The following is a 23,662-nucleotide window of genomic DNA, read 5'->3' on the forward strand; positions in this document are numbered from 1 at the left end:
GTGTGTGTGTGTGTGTGTGTGTGTGTGTGTGTGTGTGTGGTGTGTGTATAAAACTCAAGAGCAGGAAAAAGGGGACACAGGGTAGGTAATTTTTGATGCTGACAGACTAAAATTAGAAGTCAAGGAGAGGATAAATGGAGGCCAGCTCCAGGGTCCATCACAGTAGGGAGCCTGAGAGTCAGGGTAGAGGCTTGGGATCTTGGAGCTGGAGACTGAGAAGAAAACAGATGAAGAGAGGTGAGGTGGGGGTCGAGAGTAACAGCCCATGCATAGCCTAACTCTCTCCTTTGTGTGTTCCCTTGAGGGAAGTAAAATGACAGTGTGACTCACTCGTTGTCCAGGACACCAGATTGACAGAGAATGGTGCTGGACACACTAAACAAATGAAAGGCTCCAGTTTACTGAGGATGGAGCTCCCATCCGTTATGCACATCTGGTTCAGCAACAGTGCTGGTTTGTGGGAATTGTATCCTGGATACAACTCAAGCGTGGGGTGGGCTACTATGACTCTGGTTTGCCATAAGGAGTTCCTGGAAAATGAAGGCTAAGTGAACTCCTAATAGGAAATGATTACAGAGAATTACTTATCCATTAAGTAAGCCAGAGAGCACAGTGCTTACCTAAGGGTTGGGAGGCCCTCTTGTTAACCTCTCTCCGTCCCTCTCAACATTACCCACCTCTTTCATCCCTGCTGTATTTTCTGACTATGCTCCTTGTATCTCTCACCTTCCTATCTTACTTCTATGTTCTCTCTCTCTCTCTCTCTCTCTCTCTCTCTCTCTCTCTCTCTCTCTCTCTCTGCACTGGAGATGTTGTAAACATACTTGGTAGCTCTCATTTTCTTCCTTTACTCTATTTATATTGGTACTTCTTAGTGTAAGCATCAGGTGCGGATCCCATGTCAGTAGCAATCTGCCCCATGATTCCTAGCATTTGAATTCAAGAATCCCAATATCATGTTGTCCTGAGGATCGATCATGATAGGATGGACATACAGGCTTGGCATTCTGGAGCTGGAGAGACCGAGAGGAAGCAGAGACACAGAGGGTGTAGTAGGCATCTCACTTTGTATGGTAAGGGGGTCCTGAAAAGATTCATTATGAATTCATTGTGCAATTAGATATAAGTAGAAAGGGAAAACTTAGAGCAGATGAACTGAACAAATTGTTTCTATTTCTTTGAACAAAGTCAGTCTGGTTCAATGCAGTTCCTTCCTCTTGCATATATCTTTCTACTTTCCCCCATCAGAGTTTACGATCTTTGACAGCAAATTAAGATCCACAGCACTCTAACATGTTTGCTGGAGTATAGTACAAAGTACTACCTGTCCTGGTTCTCTATATCCCGGTGCCAGTTGCCTCAGTTTTAGGAGATTCTCAGCTGCAGAGTAACTATGGGACAAGCAGAGACACAGCAGTTGGTCGTATTGGGTGTCTTCAAGCCAAATGGAAGATGGAAGGCTTAGGCATGGGTAGCTCTCAGTGTCCTCTGGAGACGGGGAGGGCTGGGACGACTTCTGAACATAGGACATTCTGCTGGTGAAGGAGAACGGGAGGTGCCTCCTGCTCACACCAGCAGAGACATTGGCACCACCTAGCAGGACTCACCACCTAGCAGGATTCAGGGCTGGCCTCAAGCTGAATGAGATGTAGGAAGAGCTTCCTATTAGCCTTGGAATAAGGGTGTTTTGGGAGTGCATCAAAATGCTGACAATGTGAAATGAAACATAACGAATACACTTGGTAGACAGGATGGGGAAAGAAGAAGGGAGGGAAGGTGTCCTTGTTTTCTCATATCCTGGAGAAGCTGGGTCATAGACACTGCTTAAAGCAAGCAGACGAGCAACCAGGGCTAAACATGTTTACAATATGGCAACATCTTCAGGCACCCTAAAAGCGGGCAAAGGGAAGAAGGGACAAGAGGGAGGTTTGAGGTTGCAGAGGAGAAATGTATCTGTGTTACTTTGCTCATTAAGAGTTTCTTTTTAAAGATCTATTTTTATTACTTACAAATGACCTGTATATGCATGTGTCTGTGTGTGTGGTATGTGCACGTGTGAGTGTATACGCCAGCAGAGTCCAGAAGAGGGTGTCGGATCCCCGGAAGCTGTAGTTAGAGGCAGTTGTGAACTGCCTGGTGTGTGTGCTGAGAACCAGACACAGGTCCTTTGCAATAACACTATGTACTTTAAACCACCGCACCATCTCTCCCATCCAGGGAGAGGGATTTGCTTTTGCTATGAGGAGTTCGGGTCGGCACACACTGGATATGCTGCCCTCTTAGTGTAAATCCCTGCAGTCCGTCGTCATGTTGGTGCTGACAGGGGATCAGGGCTGCCCCTCCTCATCTTCCCTCTAATGCTGAGAAAGTGTAACCTGAGTCCTTATGTTACTAGCATTCTGGATCAATAGGTCTATCCATTTCTGAGCCTTTTACGTGTGCATTTTGTTCCATATTCTATTATAGCAAATGAAGAAATGCTTTAAAAGGCTTATGCGTTATTTTCCTAAGGCTGTCACAACAAATTATCACAAGATGATAGCTAAACTAGTAAACATTTATGCTCAGCGCAAGAGGCCAGAAGTTCAACATCTTATGTTGAAATGAAGGAATTGCCAGCTTTGAGGGTCTCCATAGGAATTAGTTCTTTGCCTCCTCCAGCTTTGGGCACAGGGGACTGCCAGCACCCCTTGACTTATCGACACATCACTCCAAGCCCCGTTTCTGTCTTTATCCTGTCTGTATCTCAACTCTACCTGACTTTCAGGACATTTGTACTAGCATCTGGGCCCCACCCAAGTAATCCAGGATAATCTCATCTCAGGCCCTTTAACTGTGTCACATCTGTAAAGAACCTTTTCTTTTAACGTAACTGGTACACATTCCAGAGGCTCACACTGGTCTCTTTAGGCAACCAGTATTCATCTTTCTACAAACCTGGCCGTATCAGGTCATGAAGATTTTTACCAAGAGAAGTAGCCTCGATGCTCACTGAATGGATTAGCAATACTCTGTGTGTTCCAGGCACACTTTAAGCATAAGAATATCTATATTTAGACAGAAGAAGCAAAGTCCTGAAATAAGCCTTGAATTACTTACTCACTCCATGGTCATTCTCTATGAAGAGGGGAGCTCAAGTCTCAATGTTTTTTAGACCTATACATTTGGTTCATCAGCAGTATGTCATTCTTGTTCATATCGTAGAACTTTTCTGACAATCATGTCTAACACTGTATGGATAGTCTATGAAGTATTAGACAAATGAAACACCTGTAAATAATGGTTGAATTCAGGCACATATGATGGATGGCTTCTTAAGAACCTCATTCAGTCTTTTCACTATCAAGTGGGTTTAGCAAGTCTCCAGAGTAGCAGAGAATCATGTTCCTGCTATACAGAATGTGTAGAAAATTGATTCAAGGGCCCCTGTCTTACTGTCTTACTCAGTAAGTTGACCTGGAATAGCAAATACCTTCTGAAGTTGCTATGTAGAACTCACAGACGTGACTAGACATGACTCTCCAGGAAAATAGTGATCTTGGCTGGTGGAGATGAAGTTATTGGTAAGGCTGGTCCACCAAGCAGAATGTGAGAAGCAAGACAGCTAATGACCTGATAAAGCTTCCTGAACTTCTAGAATCTGCTCACCTGCCCTCACCCCACCCCAGGAAGCTCCTGACATCCTCCATTAGATGAAAGTGATAATGAGTTCAATTGGTTGGCAGGCACTGCAGGGAAAGCCGAGTATGTATGCTGACACAGCATACAGGAACAAGGTATTTCTAGGATTCTTATTTGAGAAACTTCTATACTAACTGCTCTACCAATTCTTCCCTATCAAATCCATGGGAAAGAATTATTTTGCCCAAGGACATAGCCATAGCAATGCCTGTTTTTTCCTAATGAACACTACATTCTGTTATTAGAATGCTTTCAGGTCAAAGAAGTGTGAAGCACAGAGGAAGCACAGCTATAGGCAGGAAGGTTGGCCCTGCCTCAGGTGTCTTTCATTGAATTCTGTATGCAGCTATAGGGGCATGACCGCTGCTGTTATGAATTGAATTACACACACCCAATTGTTATAAATTGAATTGCATCTTCCCAAAAGGCTTATTGAAGTTCTAACCCCAGCCCTTATTTGGAAATAAAGTCTTTGCAGATGTAATGAAGTTAAGATGAGATTAGAGAGGGCCCATGACACAATGTGACTGCTGTCCTTATAAAAAGAGAAAATCACCATGTGGAGACAGATGCACAGAGAGAGAAGAGCCTAGGTGGGTGCTGAAGTTGGGGTCATGCTGCCAGAAGCCAAAGGCTGCCTGGAGTACCATAAGGTAGAAGAGGCCAGGAAGAACCCTCCCCAAGATGTCCCAAACTCTAGAGTTTGCCAACACCTCAATTTTGGATATCTGGACTCCAGAACCATGAAAGAGTACTCCTCTGTTATTTTAAAATGCCTAATTTATAGTAATTGATATGAAGCACCCTAGAAAATTAATATAATTATATATATATAATTATATATATATTTGTAATATATTTGTAATATATATATATATTACAAATGAGGAAAATGAAAGAGAGAAGGCAGGTCTTGCTGAAACTCACAAATAATGCAGGGGCACCCAGAACGGAATCTCAGCTCATCTGGACTCTGTACCTGACGTCTCTGTACCACTCTAATGTTGCCCCCGTGAGAATATATTAAGAATGAGACCAAGATCCTAAGAGAGGCTGCTGATGCATTTCATAAAGATGTTCTACTCTCCTTAGAGCGATTATGTCCCGTGGATTCCAGAGCCCTTTCCTGGAGGTGCACTTTCTCCTCAGTATTCATTCCAGTTGGTTAATGGAGCTTGTAATGTAATATGCACTCTGAAAAGGCCATCACACAGCTTACTGTGACATAGGTTTCTAGACTATGAGCTTATCTGTGCTATAGGCTTATTGACAGATGGCCAACCTCATCTGGACCAGCTTACTCGCTGACAGTACATCATAAAGCAGAACGTGGACCTCTAGAGGCAAGTGCTTCTTCCATGCAACTGTGTCTGTGGAACTTTATTTAACTTTCCTCAATCTGTCTTCTTTATATAAAAGGAATAATGACTTCTGTTTTCCAGATTTATTTATTTATTTTCCTTGGCGTGCTATTCCGCAGGTTTCACTCTTGCTCCAGTATAAAAGCACTTAACTACCCTTGATGCATTGTAGGTGCTGAATACATGCCCACCTCCTCCTTTTCCTTCACGCAGGGCTCCTAGCAATAGCACTAAATGTATGCCCCTACTTTTTAACGTTACACCCTCCCCATTTCTTAAACATTGGTTGAATGACTGGAGTCCTTCCTGGCAGCAAAGCAGAAGTGTACAAATCTTTAGAAGCACCAGTGGGGCAGGGAGTTGGAAGAACGGGACGTTCCTATGTCCTCTATAGCCTCATGAGCTAATAGGCAGCATCTGCGCTCACTTACAGTGTCAGTGGCTACGCTGAAGCTCTGAACAGGGCTGACACATGTTCTACTGGAATCCATTGAACCACAGAGACATTATGTGTCTGTTATGGGTAGGTCAGCTGAGCTTGGATCTCAGATGGAAATACACTTAAGAGACCAGATCTCTGTGCATGTCGAACTATTCTTACAGACTTGTAGATTCCAGGTGTTTTTTAAAAAGGAATATATATATATATATATATATATATATATATATATATATATATATATATGTAATTTTTTTCTAAATGTGCTTCAGCTTTCAACATCTAGGAAAATTAGGGTTATAAAACCATTGATTCACTACATGTTTGCTAAAGCTAACATAGCTCCTAAATACAGGCCTAACACAGACATCCCAGCTAGCTGGGCCGGCTGAAGCAGAAGCGAGGGGCTTAAAGATCAGTTCCACTCAACCCACAGAACTCAGCTAAGAGAATTAGATCTAAAATTCTAATTGGGGGAAAGATTAAAACACACCAGACAGAAAAATTCAAGGCACAGATTGTGTTTGTGTTGTTTGTCTGTGTGAGACAGAGTCTCCCTCTGCAGCCCTGGAAGGTTTAGAACTCATAACATAGAGCAGATAGTCTCAAACCCACAGAGATCCATCTGCACCTGACTCTGGAGTGCTGGGGGCAAAGGCACACGTCACCACATCCAGCTGAAGAAGGAGACCGAGATTCTTAAAGGCCAACTTAACCAGGGTGAACTTGAGCTAGACTCGACTCTCTTTCAGGCACTCAGTCAGCCAAGCACTGGTATATCTAGTTCACTCTTGATTCACCTCAGGTTTGACTGGTGTTTTGGCTAGCTATTGACATACAAACCATATTTCATTATTATGTAGAATTTAGTTATACAATACCCGTTGGAGGGGAACTTCTGCCCACAGTATGCGGTTGTGAGACAATACATACTGAATACTTTTGCATGTATTTTGTGTATGCATTGATGTAATTGTAGAAGGCTGGCATTGTTTAACGCTCATCAAATTTCCAGGGGCTTAATTTTATGGGACAGTAACCAAATAGATAAATTATATTAGGAACAGCGTGTCACAAGGAGGAAGAAGAATGATAGAGTTCCTTTATGTTTGCGAAACTTGCTACTAACTTCCTTCCATGTGGCTTTTAGCATTTTTATTTTCAGAATGACCTAATTCAATTGTTTAAGCCATCATGAGACTATATGGTATGTGTATGTAGTGTATGATCATCAAATCTGGTAGTTAAAAATTCTATCATCTTTAACATGAAAACATTTTGATTAGAGCATAATAATTACATATGTTAAGGAGTATGGCCTGATGCATATATATTATTATGCACTAGAGAGCAAAGACACACGTGCGCGCGCGCACTTGTGCACGCGCACACACACACACACACACACACACACACACACACACACACATACACAGGGACATCAGGTAATCAGCATTTTTACTTCCTTGCTATTACTCAAAGGTCACATCTAAGTACCAAGTTCTTGTGTTATACAGAGCAATGCAGGACAGCGCAGTTTGAAAAAACCTATTACATATTTTATGTATAACCAGAAGAGAGGAACTCAAGTGCTCTAAACCAGTACTAATTTTGCAATCATAAGCAATGCTGGTGACTTAGATTTATAGCTACATTCTCATTAAGAACTAGAAGTTAAAGTCACGGCTGATGAAGTGGTTTTACAAAGGTCTTTATGAGGGTTGAGGTTAGGGAAAGGAGCCAGTGTTTCTTAAATGCTTTCTAATTGTTAGGCACTGTGATTAGCATTTTTCCTCCCCATAATCTTTTCAGCTGCTACAAGTTAATCAACATCGTAATGACTTTTAAAAGTCTTTGGCTTCTACCAAAATATGCATATTTATCAGACACCTTCAGGGAGAAGGAGTATGCACTTTGCTCCTCACATTCAGCAAATAAAAACAAACCCCGGACCCAAATGCGCGCCGCTGGCACTGTTCAGCACCACGGACAGCACCGGGGGGGGTGCGAGGGGGAAGGTTTGTGCAGGCGATACCACCTAACCTTCCAGGACTCCTGTGCTATTTTCAGCGTACTTTTTTCCCCTTTCTCTAAACTACTTTCACAACAATCTAAGCCGGAAAATACGTTCGTACAAAACGGGGATGCTCTGGGGCTCGCTTACCGTCCGACAAGTCAATCAGCCCGAGGTAGTGCAATAGTTTCAGAGAGGAGCACAGGACCACTACTATTCCCAAGGTCTGGAGCCCTTCGGAATCGCCCTGTGTCAACATCTCCGTTCTCCGGTAGGCAAGCAGGACGCGGGCAGGCATTTAAAGCTGGAAAATCGCGCTTCTTTGCCGCTGTTCCAAACGCAGGGTTATTTCCACCAGCCTAGCTTCCTCTCACTTTCTTCTCCCCCCCCTCCTGTCTACTCCTCCCTCCACCTCTCCCCTCCTACCTTGCAGTTGCTACTTGTTTCATGGTAATCTTTGCTTTTATTTCCCCGTTTCCTAAGGTAATTTCTCCAAAGGTTTATCCAGCCCCTAAACATCTGCTAGCCGAGAGAAATAATAATTGGCAACACCTCCCAGCATATTCTCTGAAGGATTCAGGGGATTGTGTGCCAGTGTATATACCATTTTAAAGACAAAAGACATTGATTGCTTCAGATACCAAACCCAGAGATGAAAGTTGTTTCCCCCTCCCCTTAACAATTTGTTTTTACTCTCCTAGTGGAAAAGTCAGACAAGTTGGTACAGGAATACAGGTGATTCTAGCGTTGACATCATGAAGTGGCCCTGGAAATGATAGTCAAGAAAGTTATCAGAAACTGGGCACACCCACAGTTACATCTGTCTTCTGGCAGCCCCCTAATAGTGTCAGGAGTTAAGTTGGTGGCCAGGCTGAGGACGGGATCCCAGGGCTGCAGTGAAAGAGCCAACCCAGAAATCCTATGGTAAAGAAAAAGGAGGAGGAGGAGGAGGAGGAGGAGGAGGAGGAGGAGGAGGAGGAGGAAGAGAGAGAGAGAGAGAGAGAGAGAGAGAGAGAGAGAGAGAGAGAGATAGAGAAGTGGTGATGTGTTCTAAATGTTCAGGCTCTGTGCAGACTTCAGTCTACTCTTACACAGAATGCCAGCAGCAAACTTGTTGGGGGAAAGTATTCAATGCACTGAAGGGGGAAGACTGGAGACCTAGAGTCAAGGACTCCTGCGGGATCCTGCACCTCCAGGAAGCCCAGCCTCCACTTCTGTGGATCAGCTGACTTCCATTGAGAGAACAGAGTGAGCGCAGAGCTTCGCTAAGTGATAAGAGATGTCTGAGCCACGTCTTGGAGAAATTGTTGGCAACTGTGTTAGGATGAACACTCTCTGGGATTGACAGCAGGAATGCAAATACTTAATTATTTTTGTTGTTCCAGGATATTTTGCTTGTAGGGATGCATAACTACGTGTACCAATATAGACAGACATAGTCTTTGCTCACTTAACTATAGCAGAAAAAAAAAAAAGGCTGAAAATCTTCCATGCTTTTCACTGAGGTGATGGTTAATCAATACGGCATCAGGAAAAAGAATACTGTGTCGTCACTAAAACAATAGTGACCATCTCCGTATCTTTAGGTGCTGGCTCTAAAAATATATTATTACATGGAAAAACAATTTGTTTTCATATCACCATCTTAACATTGAAAAAGAGATAGGCATCTCCTAGCATATACAGGAAATATTTCTACACGGGTATAATGATCACTGACAAATCTGGGTGCCTTGGAAGAGAACTAAGGGACTGGATGAGAGCGTGACCCCATTGTTGAGGTTTTCCTCACATATCTGTAGAACAAATTTAAATAATAGTAATAACTAAATGTGAACAAACCATCCCTTCTTTTTCTTATTTTAAAAGGGAGAATAGTCTACATATCTCAGTTTTATGTGTCCCTGTTCAATCTCACTCATTTCTGGCCAATGGTATCCCAGAGAATTATTTAATTTTCTGTTGCGCTAACAGAATAAGTGAAGCACTTTATAAATAAGAAGCTTGCTCAGCTCCCGGTTCCAGTTATCTGCATCTCTTTGGCTCTACCAGAGCAGACAGAGTTGAAATCAAAAACTAGAAAGTTCACATGGCAAGACCCGAGGTGAGAGATTGGACAGCCAGGGTTGCTCTTAATAAATTGTCTCAGAAACCTTAATGACCAGAGTCCCCTCGTTCTCTTCAGACAGCATTAATCCATTCAGGAACTGAAGCCCCTGTGACCCAATTGCTGCCTCCTAGACCCCAACTCTTAAAGGTTCCACTGCTGGGGGCCAAGCCTTCAGGGTTGAATTGTTAGGAGCCAAACCATATCCAACCATGGCTCCTGGAGTCAGCCTGCGCCATCTTATAAAACCATCAGTTTTCAAAATTAAAAAGATAGCGTGGCAGAAACATTTATACTCTGGAAGTAAGCAAATGTTATACATGAGCATTCTTTTATCTCCCCACTGCTCCTGGTAGTTTACTAGACACCATGATGACCAACTTCCAGATTCCATTTATCCAGAAGGAAATCTGACCAACTTGCCTGTGCAGAACCTTTTTGATTAAGCACCTTTTCTACCCTCTGTAGGCTAGCATCTGTGACCCCCACCAGGGTGACAATAGTTGTGGGAAACCCCCAAGTTTCTGGGAAGTCGGCCCTTTGTTCTGACTTCTTTAGCTTGAGCCTTGTCTGCATCTGTCACTTCCCCTCCCTTTATTGCTTTCTCTTTAGTAACCCTTGACTCCCTAAGACTGTGCTGTTCTGGATACCCCTGCCTCTGCCTTCTTCACTGTTGCAAACCTGTGTATGTATGTATGCTTACTACTTCAGATGCCTTGGGCAGATGGTTCCATCTTAGTTCCTTTCCTGGGTGACTGCCCTGCCCCCATTTCCACTCATTTCCTTATTTGACATCATATACATTTCCACTTCCTGCTACCACCAAGTTTTCTTGAGCATCTGTAAGATGTGGGAAGCCAGGTTTAATTGCTTGCCACGTCCTCTGGGAATGAACAGTGCAAAGGACACATGGTGGCTCCACTTTCTGCTACCGTGTAAAGGCTAAAAACATCCAAGAATTAGGCAGAATTTCCCTCTGATTGTCTCATAACCTTAATTTAGGAACAGCATAAATATCAAACTAGTACTTCCAAGGAACCACAGGATGCACGCAGCACTCTTTTTCCTCATTTCCAGGAGGATCAGAGGGAAACTCCTGGAGAGAGCCCCACTCACTTGAGTCCAAGATGGCAGCATCCTGGCATCCAGCTGATAAGAACTGTGTCTGTGGTTTGGCATTTGTGAGAGTCTCATGATTCAGGGACTCTAGGAACGCCCGCTCACATCACGGCCTCTGTATAGAGCTCCCTACTCACAGTTCCCCTTTAAAATTCCATCGTTCACTTGATGAGAAAATTTTTCTCTCACTGGGCCATTTGTGAAATTCATTTTGCAAATTGCCTTTTCTTGTTTCCAGTGGATTATAAGGTAAACCTGTTTACACTGGCTATCTAATCATGCATGGAACTTGATGATTTTTTTCATTAATTTGTCCCAAATTACTATTTTTGGTCAAAAATTTTCACCTTGCTGACCTTCAATCTAATCGACACCAACAGGTGCTTGAACCTGTGAGACTCCCTGGTGACTCTCCGTCGCTGGCACTGAATTTCTGACTTTGTTCTGACTCTGACTCATAAAAGGCTGGGTTCTGACATAGTTGTCACACTCTCACCGGTGGGTGGGTCCTGCCATGTTTTGTGGGGTCGCTCAGGAATCCTGGAAATCAAGATGGTGAATTTCTGCCAAATCATCTTAGAATCCCTGTGTTTGATTTTTCACTGTCACCTTGTAGATGGGTGACTTGGGTCAAGTTGCTTTAATCATTCAACTTCCTTATGGATCAATCCTGTGGCTTGCATAGTCTAGTTGCACACTGTACCACTGAGCTATACCCACAGTGGTCTTAATGCAACAACCAAACAAGGGAGTGCCACAAAATGCTTAGCAAAGTCCCTGCTACAGTGTAACGTAGAGGAAGCCAGACTGATTGAATTATGTTTTCCCTACCTCCCTGTTTGTCCCTGAGCCTTCTCATCTCTGAAACACAGCTGACAAGTCACAGTTGTGATCTGGGGAACGGAAGGGGGATATTTTAGACTTCCCCGGAAACTTCCTGGGTTGTTGAACTTCCGATCTTCAGCTACAACTCCTCCTTCCAGGCAGATGTTCTCAGCTGAGAATAATTTGTTGTTGCTAAAACTCTGCCTGAGAGTCTGCCCCAAGCAGTCATGAAATCGAACTCTATTTTAGCTTCTTACATCTGTACCCCCAGCTAGCTTGCTGCTCTGTAATCTGAGGCTAATGTAGGGACCCTGTGGTTCAGTGACCCATAGGAGGAAGCCATTCATTTGGCTAACTGAAAGCACAAACAATATCTATACGCTCTTGACTCAACAAGGCTGCTAGCATGTGGCTTCTCTGAGTGGTTCTCTAGCTCTTGGGCCACTGAGACAAACTGTTCAGTTGACCCCCCCTCCCCCGCTAAGGTACTGTCTAAACTTCATTTGGATAAACTAATTTGGTAGGAGCCTCATTTTCTGGAATGTTTTGTTGCAGTTGGTATAAATATAATGCCAATAATTGCACCTGGAATTTTCTGTTCTTCAGAAGGTGCAAAAGAAATGAGAGAATTCCTCAGAGCAGCACCTCGGAGCTCCTGATCCAGCCGGAAAGCAAATTATTTAACTGCAAAATGGTTATGGTTCAGAGAGAAAAATCATTATTATTCCCATCACCAGTCAAAATGAGAAAACTATTTCTGTGTTCTTGAGCCTACCTCTTTGCTTGGTGCCCTTTTGGGGGGGCACAGGCGGGGCTTGTTTAAATTAGTTTTCTAATGATGATGGTAATTGTGTAATAATATAGTAATGATATCTCCCTTTCTTCCTATCTCCCTGTCTCCCTCTCTCCTTATTTCTTCCCAATCTCTGTTGTTCCCTGTCCTCCAAGTTCTACACAGAGAATAGAACACATTTTACATGGTGAACCGACCAAGAGAAAAGCCTTATATTCACCAGAAATTTGCAAATTACTGTTTAACTCTTTAAAACTCTTTGCATATTTCTGCTTTTCAATACGTCCTTGCTAAGAATATGTTGTGCCACGGTTCCTAATTAGCTTTTTAGTTAAGATACAATGCAGTCTGTTGTTCAGCTCAGAAAGCAAGGGCAAGGGTTACCTGTGCAGGGCTTTCCTGCAGCAGGTGCCACACTCGACTCTATCCTGGTTTCCTCCTTTGTCTTAATTACTGCAGCAATTAAGGTGGTCTTCATTGGTGTCGACTTAACTGTGCAGTTTTAGACAGAGGCTGAAAGATGCACTTAGCTAGCATCCCTGTCAGAATCCTGTCTCTGGGAAGAGCTGACTTGCTTTAGGTGGCTTTCCTGACTCTGGGCTGGCTTTCCACTCCCATCCTGTCCCCCATTTCCTCCTCTACTCTTCCACAAACTCAATCCTACCTCCATGTCCATTCCAGCCGTTAGTAGCCAATTCTCAACCATTAGTAGCCAATTCTCAACCAATTCTCAATATCTCAACCATTGATAATTGGCCCCATTGTGTCCAAGGAGAGGGACAGGTGACTACTATCGAGAAACATGCTGGTTTCTGTCCTTGGAGTTTAGGAAATCCCAAAGGGAATCTCATTGCAGGCATTTGGGGAAGTGAATTTGGAAGGACCCTGGGCCTTGTTTCCAGGATCTCGTGTCCTTTGGAGTGAACGGTGAGGAACCAGTTGTCCAAACGTTTAGCTTGCAATGCACCTTTGCCCTTTCCAGTCTCTTGAGCATGTGCCTCTCCTTCCTTGGCTCCAGGCCCAGAAGCAAAGCTGTGGTCTCTGGCTTAAAGCAGACCAGAGAGCAGAGCTCTGCTTCCACTAACAGTGAAAGGCTCTAAGTGCAGGCATCAGCGAACAACCAGCGTTTGTGTGGATCTTCAGTGGCCCTTTCACGTGGCTGTCGTCAGTTGAAATAGGACCAGCCAGTGAAGGTGTTTAGATAGCTCTGGCTAGCTTCCATATTTCCTCCTCTGCTTTCTCCAGAGGGCTTTGGGCTCTGTCAGAATTTCAGCAGACATTCCAAGGCAGTGCACTCATTTGTAACCCAGCATAACCATCTGGCTAAAGCTAATTAACGGTGCTCCTCTCCTCCATCTTCTCTCTCCTCACATTTCTTCCCTCTCCTTCATTTCTTTCTCCATAGGAAGAAGTCACCTAGGATGCTGTAGCAACCAGGTGCACACAGCGGCCCCACAGTATAGCAAAGAACACCCCCAAATGTGTACAGAGGTGAGAGAACTTGCCTTCCAGAGAGCACCGGGGAGATGACTGCCTCATCGGTGTGTTTTCTAATTCACTAGATGCTGCCAATCACCTTCTAAAGCCTTTTCCCTAATGGACACTTCAGTTAGTAACCCGAGGCTTTGGAGGATTGTAGAATGGCCCAGACAAGGAGGGCCAATGACAGGACACTAATAATATTTTGACAAGGACAAGCTATATCTCCCCAGAGAGGACTCAGCAAAGGAAGAGAAATCATATCTCTCAGTTAGAGTCATTTGCCAGTTTCTATTGTTTGCTGGAAACTACAGCTTCTGGAATCCCCTCACTGGACACATGGTCAGCAGAGGGCTGCACAGCTTGATGACATAGGCTCTGAAGTCAGATGGAACTGCCAGCAGACCCCAAGGACAGTAATTTACGATCTCTTGCTTTAGACTAGATATCTAGGTTCCAGTTTCCTCATCTATAGGACAAAATCCCTGATGAGCCACATCACATTGTTGTGATGGCGATAAAGTGACAGGTGACTGTAAGTATCATGTTTTGCACTCAACTTCCTTATAGAACATTGTCTGTCTGACAGTAATGGTCCTTTCATCTTGAGGGTGTCAAGTTGTCTCCCTAAGATCTAAGACTCCTAGTTCCATTGTGACAATCTGGACCTGAGGAGCAGGGCAGTCCACAGGAACTATTAGCAGTTAGAATTCACCAAACACGTGGAACAACGAGTTTCAGTGGTCGTAGAAGCATCCAGTCATGCAAAAACTAAAACCAATACTGCTATGATGTCCCATCCCCAGGGACCTGCTGTACTAGACAAACCAGAATGACTGTGAATCAGAACACCAACTACATGCATACCGTGATTGTACAGTCCACAAACAACTCATTGTCCACTGGATTAGAAGTACCCTCCTCTAGGGTTTTTGCTGTCAGTCCGTCCACCCTATAAGACAACCCAGTGAGACCTGCAATGTGGGCGGTCACAGTGTGGAATTAGCAGAGTCCAAATGAACAATGCCTGCCTTCCTGCATCTCATTTTCAACAGAGTCCCCTGAGTTCTCCTCCATCCCCCTCCCTCCTGGGAAGACATTTGTCTTCAGAGGTTGGCAATGAGGCATTTGCCAGTACACCCGTTCTGACATATTTTACATATGCTCCAAGAAGCAGAGGCTAAATTACACTGGTGAGTTATTAAAAACAGCTCTCAACGCTATTATTATTTATTGCGTTTCCAATCCTCAGCAGCAGCTGATTACACTGCTTAATCTTGTACTTTTAAAAAAATTTCCCACCCTGAAATGAATTCTCCCCGCAATGAATGAGCAAGGTCAGCCATACCGAGCCCCCCGAGGAAAAGACAACTTAGGTTCTGTGGAGACGTCCACCTTGGTCTCCCCAGAACTGGAGTCCCCCACTTGAAACATGAACACTCTTCTCCACATTGTCTCCAGAGGGACTTCCTCAAATTCGTGGTCTCATGGCCAGGACCTTCTACCCAGTCTCTACGCCTGCCATCTTTAGCTGCTGCTGACAGTTCTCGGTGCAAGTCCTCCCTGCCTCTCTTCCCCAGCCCAGCCCCTCCTTCCCAGGCTGCTTCTCTTCAAGCACTGGTCCCTGTCCTCCAAGTTTCCAACATGGGGTCTGGAGCTGAAGCCCTGAGTCTGCCTGGATATTCTGGGCCAACATCTTTTCCTTTCAGGTTCAACTTAGGGGTTATGGTCTTTGTGAAGCCTCCCCAGTGAAGGGTCAGAGGTTTCCTCCTGCTTCCAGGAGGCCCCATGCTTATGGCCGTTGTAGAACATGACACACTGTGCTGTTGGTGAGTAGTCACATGTCTCTTGTTACATAGGTCAGGTGATTGAGAGCAAGATAGAGCAAAGGTGTTTATGTCCCCAATATAAAGCCAAGGACAAAGTAAGTGTTTCCAGGATGAAGAAGTCCAAAACTCAGAGCAGTATAGTGAAGAAGGAAGAGCAAAGCTCTTTGTTTAAAATTAAATTTATTTTTAAAGTTTTTCTGTGTTTGTGCGTATGAAGTTGTGTGTCTGTGTGTGTTCGTGTATTTGTGTCTGTATATGTGTACATGTATATAGTGTCTGTGGAGACCTGAAGAGGTTGCCCAATGCCCTAGAACCAGAATTGCTGGCGTTTTTAAGTTGTCTTATGTGGGTGCTGGGAACCAAACTTTAGAGTGTTTTTAACTGCTGAGCCATATCTCTGGCCTAAGTGCAAAGCTTTTGAATTTGGGATTAATCAATTAGCTAATTAACTAACTAATTAATTAATCCATCCACATAGTACTGAACATCTTTTATGAACCAGGCTCTGTGTTAAGCATCATAAATACATGGTTGAATGCAAATGGCTTAGTGGGGGAGACATCGTGACTCCAGTCATGGAGCAGCTACATAGTTATCAGCTGTGATAGTTCTGTGAACGAAGCTACTCAGAACAGCGGCAACATAAACTATAAGACAAACCTTGGCTGGGAGGAATTGGTGTCAGGAGTTTTATTCCAGATGTCTCCCTTGAAGCAATATTTTGAGTTAAGAGTGGCAGATAAATAAACATTAACTAGGTGAGAATTGAGGCAAGAACATTCAACCAAAAGCACATGTAAAGGACCTGAGGAAGGTGAGGCTGAAGTTGAGTTTAGGTATTTAGGAGTGGATAGAGATGGCGGAGCCATGATAACAGTTGGGCAGGCCTCTGCATGCAGGGTCAGATGTACAGAGCACCATAGACCGTACCAAGGATTTCTAATTTTAGGCTGAGAAAATGGGTTTTAAGCCCCACCCCGTGTGTGTGTGTGTGTGTGTGTGTGTGGAATGTCCGTGAGACCATAGAGAACAGACTGTAGGGAGTCAGGGTATACAGAGTTGGGTAGTATGCAATTGCAGATTTCTTCCAATGTCTCAGTGGCAAGGTGGAGTTAGTGACATGGAACATGTGGAAATAGGCAGCCTTCAGAGATCATTATGGAGATACCTGGGCTGTGTGCCCTAGTCAGAGACCTGCTCCAAGACACCCACTTCAAATGTGATGTGTGAAGGAAGGCTCAGCGCATCCAGAAGCCTCAGCATTCAGGAAGTCTCTGTTCCAGAGAGGGAAGGCCCGTGGGCAGCAGCTAAGCTCAGACTGGCTCTGTAACAAATAGATGTTGCTGTAGAATAAAGAGCCAGAGAACCAGCTCTGACCTGAAAACACTGCTTCTAACTTTTAGGGTCAGGGAACTGACACTTAAAGCTTGTACATTCTGCCTCTAGCTTCTATATTTTGGAAGAGTCAAATGAGCTCCATAGAAGACTTGATTTACTACTTTGGGGAAAAAAATAGGAAACTTGGAAAGTCATCTGGTTCGTCTCCATGTATCCATCCATGAATCCATGAATCCATCCACACATCCATCCACACATCCATCCATCCATCCATCCATCCACACATCCATCCATCCATCCATCCATCCATCCACATATCCATCCATCCAACCACAATCCAACCAAACACACATCCATCCATCCACACATCCATCCATCCATCCACACATCTATCCATCCATCCATCCATCCATCCATCCACACATTCATCCATCCACACATCCATCCATCCATCCATCCATCCAACCACAATCCAACCAAACACACATCCATCCATCCACACATCCATCCATCCACACATCCATCCATCCACACATCTATCCATCCATCCATCCATCCATCCATCCATCCATCCATCCATNCCATCCATCCACACATCCATCCATCCACACATCCATCCATCCACACATCTATCCATCCATCCATCCATCCATCCATCCATCCATCCATCCATCCATCCACACATTCATCCATCCACAAATCCATCCATCCACATATCCACACATCCATCCACATATCCATCCATCCATCCATCCATCCATCCATCCATCCATCCATCCATCCACACATCCATCCATCCATCCATCCATCCACACATCCATCCATCCATCCATCCATCCATCCAACCACAATCCAACCAAACACACATCCATCCATCCATCCAACCACAATCCAACCAAACACACATCCATCCATCCACACATCCATCCATCCACACATCCATCCATCCAATCACTATTCAGAGAAAACAATACTGGAGGGTAGCCTAGAACCAGTTTGTTGATCTCTGATGAAGTACATATTTTGTCCTGATCTACATCTGTCCATATGAGTTAGTGTCTGTCCACTGTGGTGGGGGTAGAATTAGGTTCATATGCAGCCTCATAGTTGGGTTGCTGAATTGGAGCCCTAGGCAAACCCTGCATTCTTTCCCCTTGATTTAATTGGCCCATTATTTTAAACTTTTGTAGATAAGGGAATAAAAAGTCAGTGGAATATTGTATTCATCACACTCAAATTAATATGCTTCATTACCACAAAGACAAGGAGCATAGTTGCAATATTTTCTCAAAACTTTTAATTGAACATAGCACGCAGGGGCGGGGGGGGGGAGCAGACCCGGAAACCACTGAGCTCATGCTGTTTTTCACTTTCTCAAAATGTGTGCGGTTTGTGATCTGCTCATCCCATTAGTGTTAATTATGAACTGAAATAAAATGGCATTTAACACTGTGCTGAGACTTTAATTAAAGCCAAACCTTCATGCCCAGGAGCTCTCTGAAGTCCAGGATAGTTATCCCAAAGTGGCACAACCTCCTGCTCTGCCATTGGGATCTCTACACTTACGCTATCCCCTGCTACTGGAAAGATGCTCCAACCAACCTTCGCCTATCCATTGTCCACCATCTATCTATCATCTGTCACCCATCCATTGTCCACCATCTATCTATCATCTGTCACCCATTCATCCACCCATCTCTTTAACAAATAAGCTTTAAATTAGTTCTGGGAGAAGGAAACCAATATTTGTTAAGTGTTACTACATACACCAGTTTAAATACATTATATACAGTCTAACGCAACACCAGAACATAGGGACATTCAAGCAGTGTTAGAGAGTGGCGGTATATATATTATCTTTCCCAACACATATAGTCAGTCTCATTCAATCCTCTGATGTGAGGGGAAATTGTTATTGTATCTACATTACAGGAAGTGAAACTGAGACTCAGAGAGATTAGGCAATTTACCTCAAGTCATATTGATTGCATGTTTATCTCTTTACAGTCCTGACTTGGAAAGATTCTTCTGGTTTACCTAAATTCATTCAATACACACAGATCACAATACACAATGGTGGCCAGCACTAAGGTCTGGGGAGAGCTTAATCTCCCTATTCACAGGTTCAGATGAGCGGGCTGGTCAATTGGATGGTATAGTGGCTTCTGAGAAAAGGAAGCAGGGTGGTTGTGGGGCTGTGATACTGGCGTCACATGACCCAGCTTGGTGAAACAGGGAGAAATCTCCTCAGAGGGAGGACCAGTAAAATAATTTCAAGTCCAGCCATCCAGTCACAAGGGTGACCATCAGGGCCCATCTAGCTAGACTCTAGGAATCACTAGGACACCCTGATCATACAGCATGTCAAAGACAACCCTTAGGCTGTCCACCATTGGCTGATAATGCTGTGGGCTGTCCACCATTGGCTGATAAAGATGGGTGTTTACAGTTGCTTCCTCCCCTTTGTAGGTTCCCAAGCCAAGCAGGAACATTGCGCCAGGTTCCTCTCCTGCACTGCCCCAGCCCCCAGTGTTGCTATTAAAGGAAAGTAATGTTTTCTGACATGCCCAGGATTGAGGAGATTTGTAGGGCTGGCTGACTAGGTGCTTACATAACAACCCTCTGAATGACAAGAACAGTCACAGGCAAGCCCTATGGTCTGTGCCAGACAGCAGAGTCACCACTTAGGCCCAAGACTTTTGGCTCTAATCTAGGGCTATTTCCTTTTCCTAGCAAAGGTCTGTAGGACACTCCAGAATTCCCACACAGAGACCTGTGGTTACTAAGTGCTTCCATCTTTGGGGTGTTAATAACAATGTCATAATAAGAACAGCTTTTACTTGCCAGACCCTCTTTCCCACCCTTTATATACATCATCTTACTTAATCGTTGGAGACCAGGAAAGTCAGGTCAACCATGGTTCATAAGGAAGTATGCCCACCTCTTCCTGATGGACATTTCCTGACTCTTAGCCTCTTGGGCCTATGAGGGAGGAGTCCAAAAGAACCCAGGGAACAGAAAGGCCCAGAAAGATCCACATGACTCCTCTATTCTAACCACAGCTATGGTGCAGATGGCATCTCCCTAACCACAGCTATGGTGCAGATGGCATCTCCCTAACCACAGCTATGGNCTAACCACAGCTATGGTGCAGATGGCATCTCCCTAACCACAGCTATGGTGCAGATGGCATCTCCCTAACCACAGCTATGGCGCAGATGGCATCTCCCTAACCACAGCTATGGTGCAGATGGCATCTCTGGGGATGCACTTGGGTCTGGCAGAGACCAAGCAGGAAAACATGGAAAGGACTTCTCAAGAACCCGTACCCAGGGGCCGGAGAGGTGGCTCAGTGGTTACGAACACTTGTTGCTCTTGCAGAGGACCTGGGTTCAGTTCCCAGTACTAAGCTTCCCACCATTGGAACTCCAGTTCCAGGGCATTCAATGCCCTCTTCTGGCCTCTGCAAGCACCAGGCATACACACAATGCACTTACATACATTACATACATGCAGGTAAAACATTCATATACATAAAGAAAGGGGGGTGGCAAGCATCTGGCAGAAGAACCTGGGGAAATGCCCAAGTGCCAGTGGTGGATTTCTCTGCCCCTGTGTTATGAGAAATATTTGTTTTCATCTTTGTTCCTCCAAATACTCACAAAAATGTTTGACAGTGGATATGACTTGGTTTCTTACTTAATAAAGGAAGCAAAACAAATGGCAATCCATGATGAAAACTAATGGAGAATTGGGTTCCTTGGAGAAACAACTGACTCCAGGGATTTGGCAGAAAATATCCAAGAGGGGTACAGAGCATTGTGTGGTGAAAGGAAGGAAGTTACTACACACACACACACACACACACACACACACGCACACACACACACACCCACCCCTCAGTGGCAAAGGCACACAAAAAGGACATAAGTGCAAACTGAAAGAGCTCCCTATAGCCTACAGTGAGATGATTTGAACAAAATAAGAAAAAGGCTGTTAGGTCACCACCCAAAGTGTTGATGTAGACATTAATGTAGACATCCATGAACCCACAGCAACGCAAGCCAGCTGTCCACATAGAAGTCCATCACTTAGTGAGGTGGGTACTGAAGCCTCACTCCTGCCCTGTGAGCTACGCGGGGTGACTTTCTCCCTGAGAGATCTGTACAGATGGGGAGGGAGAGTTGCCAGAACACACCACCTCGCCAGGGGACCGAGGTCGTGGCCAGCAGTAGTGAGTTAATATGAGCAGTGTGCACCTTTCAAATACTGTGAAATGATGGTTCTTGCCTCTTTGTTCCTCATTCCAAAAGGTCAGATTAATCAAAATGAGGATTTCATATGAAACCAGTGGGGACATTCTGCAAAGCACCCACAGAACCCTCCTGGGTACACACCAAGAAAATGAAGTAGTAGAGCAGAGAGATCCCTACTTGTGCGTGCTTAATGCTTAATCACAATATGGGATCATTCTGGAGGCTCATCAGTGAGGGGAGGTGGGTAACAGATGTAACACACACACACACACACACACACACACACACACATACACACGCCCCACCAAAGATATACTATTCAGTCATAAAAAATTGAAATTTAGGGTGGTGGCTGCTCACACCTTTAATCATAGCACTCAAGAAGCAAAAGCAGGCAGATCTTCGTGTGTTTGAGACCAGTCTGGTTTATAGAGTGAGTTCCAGAACAGCCTGAGCTATACAGAGAAACCCTGTCTAGAAAAACTAAACAAAACAGTAATTGGCACTTACTTGTAGCAACATGGATGGAACTAGAGGACATCATGTTAAGTGAAATGAGTCAGACATAGAAAAACAAGAATCATATGTCCTTGTCTGTGTCTGTATACGATGTCTGTATCTGTCTGTGTATGATGTTTGTATCTGCCTGTATATGATGCCTGTATCTGTTTGTATATGTCTGTATATGATCTTTGTATATATCTGTATTTGACGTTTGTATCTGTCTATTATGATGTCTGTAAATGTCTGTGTATGATGTCTGTATCTGTCTGTATATGATGTCTTACATGATGTTTATATCTGTCTGTATATGATGTCAATATATGTCTGCGTATGATGTCTCTATCTGCCTGTATCTGATGTCTGTATATGTCTGTGTATAATGTCTATCTAGCATATATAGCTAAAGCACTGAACCTAGTGTGGGACAGAAGTGACAAGAGGTTGAGAAAGTGTCAGGAAGAATAGATTTTATTTAACACTGTAGTGTATGTTGAAAGTGTGAATCCCATTAATATATACATTACTACATGTTAAAAAAAACCAGATTCTTGGACACCACAAGGAATGTACTTTGATACAAAGAAACAACAAAAGCCAAATATCTACAGAATACCTCCTTAAAATTGTCAAGGTGGGGCTGGGGAGATAGCTTAGCTGTTAAGAACACTGGTTGCTCTCCCAGACGTCCTGAGTTCAATACTCAGCCACCACATGGTGGCTCACTACCACCTATAAACAGATCTGATGCCTTCTTCTGGCATGCAAGTGTTCATGCAGATAGAGCATTCATATACATAAAATAAATCATTTTTTCCCAAAAATGATACATTCAAAAGGAAACTGTCCAGGTCAGGAATGGAGAGATGAAGCCGGGCCTGGTGGCGCAGGCCTTTAATCCCAGCACTCGGGAGGCAGAGGCAGGTGGATTTCTGAGTTCGAGGCTAGCCTGGTCTACCAAGTGAGTTCCAGGACAGCCAGAGCTATACAGAGAAACCCTGTCTCGAAAAACCAAAAAAAAAAAAGGAATGGAGAGATGGCTCAGTGGTTAAAAGCACTGACTGCTCTTCCAGGGGACCTGTGGTTAACTCTCAGTACCTAGATGGCAGTTCACAAACATCGTAACCTCGGGTCTAGCGGATCTGATGTCTTCTGGCTTCTGTGGGTACCAGGCACCGGCACCGGCACACACGCAGGCGAAACATCCTCACACATTAAGAAGAAAGAACAGTCAGGGTCACGAAAATGAAGGAAGGAGAAGAGATTCAACCGGAAGTCTGAGGAGGCTTAACCACCGAATGGGAGGTGGTGCCCGGAACAGAGAAAGGACAGCAAATGAAACCGAAGGCAATCTAAATTAAACATGAACTTCAGTTAATAATACCAGTATAGCAATTAGTTCATTACTGTGTCAAGGCTAACCTAGGTAGGGCATGAGAGCCTGCAGATTTCTTGTAAATAGAAAAGTATTTTCAAGTGAGATTTATTTTGAGCCTTACAGGAGAAGCTGAGGCACTCTGAAGGCTAAGGGTGGTTGACCAGGTCTGCTCAGCCTGTCCCTGCTCGCTGCCCTGCCTCCCTGAGAAAAGTCCACATTTTTGCATAACTGGAAGGGGACAAGGTTATTGTATCTAACTGGCTTTCCCCAAGTCCCACTGGGGTCTCCTGGCAGTTAGATTCATTAACTTGGCATTTTCTAATGATTAACACTGATCAATAACCCACTGGGTCTGGTCCTTAAATCAATTGCCCATTAATGAGAATGAAAGCACCATTTTATTATCTGAGCCCAGAACCTTTTGCAGAAAGGGCTTCTGGGGTTTGGAGCTTCCGTCCCCTTTGCTGCACAGGTTAATTAAAACACATGCTCTCTCTCTCTCTCTCTCTCTCTCTCTCTCTCTCTCTCTCTCTCTCTCTCTC

General features: G+C 44.2%; 1 protein-coding gene across 5 annotated transcripts in view; it reads right to left on the minus strand.

Moving 5' to 3' along the window:
• Kcnip1 (potassium voltage-gated channel interacting protein 1) overlaps positions 1–23,662 on the minus strand; it is a 375,589-nt gene that overhangs the window by 47,208 nt on the left and 304,719 nt on the right. Inside the window, exon 1 of one of the 5 annotated variants that reach the window (XM_029546282.1) lies at positions 12,132–12,192. The exons of the other annotated variants lie outside the window; for them this stretch is intronic. The gene's annotated coding sequence lies outside the window, so the exon portion shown is untranslated. Of the gene's footprint in view, positions 1–12,131; positions 12,193–23,662 lie in introns of those variants that run through there. 5 annotated transcript variants of the gene reach the window in all.

Source organism: Mus pahari, chromosome 14 (assembly GCF_900095145.1).
Source record: "Mus pahari chromosome 14, PAHARI_EIJ_v1.1, whole genome shotgun sequence".
In the NCBI taxonomy this organism is placed as follows: Eukaryota; Metazoa; Chordata; class Mammalia; order Rodentia; family Muridae; genus Mus; species Mus pahari.